Raw genomic sequence first — 8,177 nt, forward strand, 5'->3', positions numbered from 1 at the left:
GCTGGTAGACAAAAAGCCTTTTTAATACTTAATTCACTTAAAAAAAAATGTTCACTTAAAAAAAAATTGTGCGCTGTAAATTATAACCACGTACCTTGTTTGTTGTTGCGGCTATCTATGCTTGGTAGATGGTTTGCAAAGATGATTTTGTTTTTATTCCAAATGCTGCTCTATCTCGAAGGTCTTGTTTGTTGTGCCAAAAATTATAATAGATAATCTTGATTTGCCTTTTCTGTGATGTGGACTGTATATGTAAAGTTCTTGTCGCTTGTAAAAAAATCTCACGGTGAGAAAGGACCAATTGTATATTCTCGCACGGTGCGTGGTAGCACGGAGAATATATATATATATGTGGATATGGAAAAAGAAATAAAAGGCAAATAGTTATATTAGTAATGATGACAATAATTAATTTTATTTTGTGTTAAGTTGGTACAATATTTTACCTTTGGTATATGATGTGGCGTGACAGCAGCAGCGACTTTCTTCCTCCTTGGTTGAAATAGAACAGAAAATGGAAAGTGATCTCCGTGTTGTCGAACCGGAGATCGTGCGAGGGTTTTCCAATGGATATTTGTTATCCGATGGAAAACTCAGTTACCCGTGTTAACGTTGAATATATGTGATGAACATACATGAATGTGTATGCATGTGGGTGTGCAGTACATGAAAGGATGTAAGAATGTATTTGCACTAAATAAGTTATGTATTAGGGTGGCCGTGTTTGCAGTATAAAGATATTTAGGTCCTGACCTAAACAATCATCGACATATAAAAAGGCTTGGTTTGGAGAAATTCCTGAAGAGGCAATTGACATCATTCTTGAGAATGAATTTGGAGCTACGTTTAAACCGAATGGTAAAACTTTCCATCGAAAAGCACCACGATCAGTGCTGAATGAAGTGATGTATCTAGAATCTTTATTTAATGGGATTTGGTGGAAACCTGAATACAAATCCAATGTAGAAAAATATTTGGCTCTGCCTAGATTATCCAGAATATCGTCAATTCGTGCAAGTGGGAATTTGTCTGCTATCAATTTTTTGTTTACGGCTCTAAAGTCGACACACATGCGGTAGGATTTCTGTCCATTTGGATTTTTCTTTGGCACAAGTATCAATGGGCTATTATAGTTGGAATAACTGTGTTCTATAAGATCGTTTTGTAACAAATTATCAACTTGTCTATTAATTTCCTCTCTCTGACAATATGGTAAGCGGTAATTTTTTATGTAAATAGGATTTGTATCTGTCAATCGTAGTTTCTGTTCATAAAAGTTGTTAAGCGTCATACGATCGGTCTTTAGTGCAAAAATATCATCATATTTTAGACATAAATCGAGAAGTTTTGGTTTGGCATAATTTGGCATTTGTTTTTCTAAAATTGATTTTAATTCCTCTGACCTTTTAGAATCTTTTGAAATATCATTGATTTTATACACGTTATATTTGGTGATTTCATCCGTAGGTAGGTAGGTTGAACTGGCCGGTCCATGAGGACCTCACATAGACTGATTGAGTCCGTAGTGTTACCAGAAGTTTGTTTTAACGACCAAACTGAAAAACCCTATCAAAAACCAGTACCTATGTTATAAAATAACTCCGTCCTCTTGGCAAATACTAGAAGCTTCCTAGGACTTAAGCCACTTGCTGCTTCTAGATCTGACAGCTGTATCACTCCTAATAGCTGGAGTCTTAGCCTGGCAAGTGCAGGGCACGAGCACAGAACGTGCTCGATCGTTTCCTCCTCCAACCCGCACTTCCTACACCTGCTATCACTGACCAAGCCTAATTTAAAGGCATGTGACGCCAGTGTCCAGTCAGAATACCCGTCATGTGTCTACAGTCCTCTCTTTTTAATGATAGAAGCAACTGTGTTAGTCTAAGGTTGTAAGACCTACACATAATCTTCGACACTTTACAGCCCCGCGCTTGAACCCACGCCTTTTCTGCTTGGTCGATCATGTGCACCTCTCGCCTTCGCTTAATCTCGCCCAATCTAATTGGGACGTCTACGGAGCAAGCTTCAAGGGATGCGCCCTTTTTAGCTAATACGTCCGCTTTTTCATTCCCATCTATTCCCATATGCCCTGGGACCCAATATAGATGTATGCTTCTCCCTGTCCCGATTCTCTCCAGAGACTGCTTACACTCTAACACGCATTTAGATGCTATGCTATGCGAGATTATTGCCTTAATTGCTGCTTGACTGTCAATATAAAAGTTAACACGGTTGCAGCTTAAGCTATTCTCTTCCAGGGTTTCTACTGCTTTGGTTACGGTTAATATTTCCGCTTGGAAAACGCTACAGTAATCTGGCAGCCTGTGGGATCTGCTTAATTCCGGATCAGTGCAGTATACCGCAGACCCTACTCCTTCCACTATTTTGGAACCATCGGTGTACACATGTATCGCCTCGTCCGCCATTTGCGCACCCTTGCGCCAACCGTCCACCTCTATTGTGGCCTTAAGATCTCCCTCAAAGTGCAGGTAGGGAATCATGTAGTCTGTTCGTCTTGTGACTGAGGACGCTATACTACTATGGCCATATGGTCGGCGCTCAAGCTGCCCCGAAGCATCGAGCCTGGTTGCGGTCGTTAACGCTTTGTTCTTTGCTACCAGGTCTACAGGTGGAATGTGCAGAATGGCATACAGTGCAGCCGTCGGGGTTGTTTTCAGGGCTCCCGTAATGCAAAGCATCGATAGTCTGCATACCCCCTCTAATTTTTTGAGGTATGTTGTCTTTTGTGTGGCTTTCCACCAAACAAGAACTCCATAGTATAGAATAGGGCTTACAATCGCTGTAAAAACCCAATGAGAAAGAGAGGGCGATAGGCCCCACGTACACCCCAGCATTCTTTTACATGCATAGAGTGCCGTTGAGGCCTTCTTGACCCTCTCCTCCACGTTGAGCTTCCATGACAGCTTACTGTCTAGGATGATTCCTAGATATTTTGTGCAAGGTTTCTCCTGTAAGGTCACCGCTCCTAACTTAGGCCTGGCCCAATTTGGGACCTTGTACCTCTTTGTAAACAAGACCATATCCGTCTTCTCCGCATTGACTTTCAGCCCGACATTAGATGCCCAGGTATGAATATCCCAAAGCGCCCGATCCATCAAAGAACTAATCGTTGGAAGGCATTTTCCACTTATGACAATTGCAACGTCATCTGCGTAAGCCGTAAGTTTTACGGGTCCCTCATCGAATTGCCTGAGCAGTTGGTTGATGACCAGTGTCCACAGCAGAGGTGATAGCACCCCTCCCTGCGGCGTGCCCCTGTCCACTGATTTCGTGGCCTCGTACAATCCCCATTGTGATGTAATCTTTCTGCAATTTAACATGCAGCCGATCCATCTGATTAAGGCAGGATGTACTTTACTGTAATTAAGACCATCCATAATCGCCCATTTTGCAACATTATTGAAAGCCCCGGCAATGTCCAAGAAGACTCCTAGAGCATACTCCTTATATTCCAGGGATTTCTCTATGCTTATTACCACCCTATGCAATGCGGTGTCTACCGACTTGCCTTTGGTGTACGCATGCTGTGTTGTGGAGAGCAGCTTTTCATCCACGTTGGACTTTATGTACACATCTATCAGCCTCTCAAAGGTTTTGAGCAGAAATGATGTTAAGCTAATGGGTCTATAGTCTTTGGGATACACGTGACCGATCTTCCCCGCCTTTGGTAGAAAAGCTACACGAGCAGTTCTCCAAGAGTGCGGTACATGATTCAGTCTTATGCACCCATCGAATATTATTTTAAGCCATTCCACGACCGCCCTACTTGAGACTTGTAGCATGGCCGGGAATATACCATCTGGGCCCGGCGATTTAAACTTAGAAAACGTCTTCACTGCCCTCTCGATCTTGGTATCGGTCACCAAGCCCGGCACCACTAGCTCCGTGATCGAAGTGTGAGTGATGTCTGCTGGTTCTTCTAAACCGTCTCCCGATGGGAAATGTGTATCGAGAAGCACCTCAAGGGATTCCTCACTATCACGTGACCATTCCCCGTTCTCTTTCTTTATTAGTCCCTGGACTATGTTTCCCTTTGCTAGGACTTTTTTCAACCGTGCTGTTTCACTAGAGCACTCTATGTCCGTACAGAAACTTTTCCATGAGTTTCTCTTCGCCCTGGTAATTTCACGCTTGTAGATCCTCAGTAGATCCCTGTACTCGTCCCGACACGCTTCGCTTTCCGCGGTCTTTGCGAGTTTAAACATTTCTTTTACCTGTCTTTTTAGAAGACTCAGCTCATTGCTCCACCATGGCGGCTTTGCTTTTCCTCTGAATCTTCTTAGAGGGCAAGCTTTGTTATACGCAGTCATAAGCGTCCTTGTTAGGAATTCATTCGATTCCTCCAGTTCCTCTACATTAGCAACCTCTTTGGGTTGTCCCAGTTTCGTTTCTACATGTTTCTGGAATTTAGTCCAATTCGTTGCCCTAGGGTTTCTAAAGGTTCCTCCCTTCTCTACCCTCTTTAGTGGGATGCTGAAGCTTATATACGTATGGTCCGAGAAGGATGGTATATCGAGAACCATCCAATCATACCTTGATATATCACGCTCGGAGCTCAATTTAATATCCAGAACATTGCTGGATGTTGGACCAATGTATGTAGGAACATTTCCCCTGTTGGCTATCTGCAAATTGGTTTGCAGGATGTAACAAAATAGAGATTCGCCTCTCTCGGTCGTATCTGCTCCTCCCCACGCATTGTGGTGCGCATTTGCATCTGCGCCTATGACCAACCGCCCTTTGCGCCCTTCCTCCTGTACTAGCCTTTTGCACTCCATCGGTGGAACCTCCGCAGCATGGGCCATGTAGCAGGATGCCAGGATAAATGCCTGCTTATTCTTTTGCTCAACGGCCACCGCTACGAGATCCTCAGTTGTGTAATTAGGCAGCATATATGAATGCAGCTGTTTCCTTACCATTACTACAGCTCGCACCCGTCCTTCCGTTTGTGCGTAGTAAACGCCAAACCCGCGCGCGCTAAGTCCAGAAACCTTTCCTCCCGATGAGAGCCACGGCTCCTGGATCAGCGCCACGTCAAACGAACCCTCCTCAAGGGTTAGGAGGAGTTCGCTCGACGCCACTTTACTGTGTTGGAGGTTTATCTGTAGGACTCGCAGCACTATTGGGCTGTTTGTCCCCCTCCAGCACCTTCGTCTTGACGTCGTCGTCCTCCTCTTGCCCTTTTGGTTTAGAGTATACGAGGCCCCCTTCAGCCCCTCGTGAATGTTGTGCCGTGTGTTCCTGTGTGCGAGTCACAGCACCATTTAGCGGTTGGTCCTCTTCTAGCACGTGGTGACGTCGGGGACCTCCACCTGTCTTTTTTCCCTTAGGCTTCTGAGGTCCTTTTCCACTTCGCCCACTTCCAGCGTGTTAGGATTTTTATCCTCGGGACTTCTTTTCCTGAGTCGCATGTAAATTTTGCCAGTGCCAAAGGACATTTTGCCAAGCTGCGTGTACAAAATATCATCCGCCTGCTTGTTTATTTGGAAGATGTAGAACTGACCATCCTCGGTAGGCCGAGATACAGTAAGTACCTTCCAATCCTGTGTCGGTATGTTCGGATTCTGATTCTGCAGAAGTCGCAGTGTATCCTCCGACTTCATCACGCATGGTATCCATACCTTAACTTTTGGTACCGTGGGGATTTGCGCTTTATCCACCACCTCAAACCGCGCGTTCGTGCCTTGCCTTTGGAGGTTTGGAACGACTTCCTCCAGCCACCGCAAGCTCGCGATGTTGTCGCACGCTATCATCTTCACACCATTATACCATCCCCCCGAATCAAAGGTTGGAAGGGGCTTACTTGGTTGTTCCCGCATCATCTTAAGCATTAAGCTAATAAGCTCCCTTTCCACAGATCTCCACCTTTCAGTAGTCATTTGTCCGAACGGACTGCTACGATCAACCAGCGCCACAGTCAGTAACTGCTTTGCCACATCACTCATCTTCTCGGGAAAAGCAGGAGTCTTAGTGTTATCTCCCTTTGGAACCTCCGAGAACACCGGAGTCTTCGCGTTAACTCCCTTTAGCGCCTCCGAGAAAGCCGGAGTCTTAGCGTTATCTCCCTTTGGCTTATCTCCTACTTCTGTAGTTGGAACTTCCCTCTGACTGGCAGCTTTCGAGGTAGTTGCTACCTCGCTATTGGAACCCATCTGTCTTACAGCTTTGGGCCTACTTGTCTTGTCTATGCGACTGCCCTGCCTCGCGGCTCTAGGACTGGGTCCTTTCTGCCTCTTGAAAGCAGGCTTGTCGCCTTCTGCCGAACGTTGCCTCTTCATTCTGCCATTCGACGCTTCTTCCTCCTCGTACCGGTTGCAGAACCGAGGGTTTCTCGCAGCAAACCTTTTGAACTGCCTTCGACCTACTTCTACCGCTTCATGGTCCCATTCCAAGCGCTCGATCTCCACTTCTGTTGGGTCGACCACTTCTCCCAAGCGTTGTACAATTCTTAGTGCTGCACGGTACTGCGAGAGAGCTCTTTTACTTCCTCTGCTCCGTACCCTTCTCCACTCTTCTACTCCGTTTTCATTTGTGTGCTTCTCCAACACGGAGTTCATTGAATCAGCACTACTCTCGCTCCCCGAGTCCGACGCATCGCTTAATTCGTATTTGTCGTCCTTGGATTGCGACTCAGTCCTCCTCTTTACATCCTCCTTATTACATTCAGGTAATGAGTTGTTCATCTTGGTCGTACGACCACCTGCCCGACAAGGCGGGCTCAGCGGTCCAGTATTATTTACGGGGAAAGAACCGTCCGCCACAGCAGCGCCCCTTACTGCGGTAAGGCCATAAATATTTCCCGAGATGGCCCGGTATCGGGAAGGCTCCGTTCGAATACAGCCGAATTTATCCCCTGGCTGCAAATCGTCCAATAGGCACGGTCCGCATAACACCCTGGATTAGGGGGTTGGCAGTTCTTGGTCACCGACATCCCGCCGCCCTCCTATGAGGCGAAACGGCGTAGATGTCAGTCCTAAACAGCTCCGCCTCATAGTCGGGCGCTATGGAGTTCGGCTAAGGCCTAACACCAACGACAAGGTGCCTACCCTAGTGAGGGAGATTTCATCCGTAACTATGTTACAATTTCTTACGTATTTTACCTCGTCGGTGACGTTTAAAACTTTTATTATCGGATTGTTAGTGTCAACAATACACTTTGCGGTGAACACACCACTACAAATTTCCTGTGCGTCTATAAAAACTGGATGTTTAGATTTTTTCAGCTTAAATAAGCGATAAACTTCGCATCTAGGAGGAATTACCAATGTATTATCGATTGTATTGTGTAAAATTGAAATTTTATGAATGTTTTTGCCAATGCCAATTGTTATGCTCTCGTTTGCATAGTCTATTATGCAATTGTATTTTTTCAAAAAGTCTTTGCCTAAAATACCATCTGACGGTATGTTGAATTTGTCATCTACTACATTTAATGTATGCGGAATTGAAAAATTTGAATAACAAAGTTCTGTTTTAATGGTACCCAATGTTGAAACTGTATTTGTCGTAACACCCGTTATATTTATAATATTGTTGTTATTTATAGAAATATTTTGTTTTAAACTTGAAAGTTTTATGATTGATATCAGCCTGTGTATCTACTAAGAAAGTGCATGTTTTGAAAGAGTCATTGCAATTCAATTCGATAAAATCTGAGTAGTTCAGGTTTAGATAACAAATTGATTTATTTGGAAAAACGTTATTTAATTCAGATTCTGGTCCCCCAGTGTTCGCTCCTGAGGGCCGTTGGCGTTTAAAGTGCGAACACTAGTGTTATTTCTTGTATTTGAACGTCGATTGTGGTTGTTACTGTTGTTATTGCTGTTGTTTCTGTTTATGGGCCTGTTATTGTTATTACGAAAATTACCATTACTTCGCGAGCCATAACTATTGTTGTTATTGTGCCTATAGTTGTTATTGTTGTTTCTGTGAAAATTGTTGTTTTACCTCGAAAAGTTGTTCCTATTATATTGATTTGACCTGAAGTTACCTCGAAAACTACTATTTTGCCTGTTATAACGCGATCTAAACGCTAATACCTGCCTTTCACTTGCTTGGTTATTTTGTTCTACGATCATTTTCGCAACTACATCCTTAGAATCAGTAAACGTAGTTGACGCTAAAATTGATTTTACTACGTCTGAGCGAGTATTAGG

The sequence above is a fragment of the Eurosta solidaginis genome, chromosome 3 (assembly GCF_040869045.1).
Source record: "Eurosta solidaginis isolate ZX-2024a chromosome 3, ASM4086904v1, whole genome shotgun sequence".
Lineage (NCBI taxonomy): Eukaryota > Metazoa > Arthropoda > Insecta > Diptera > Tephritidae > Eurosta > Eurosta solidaginis.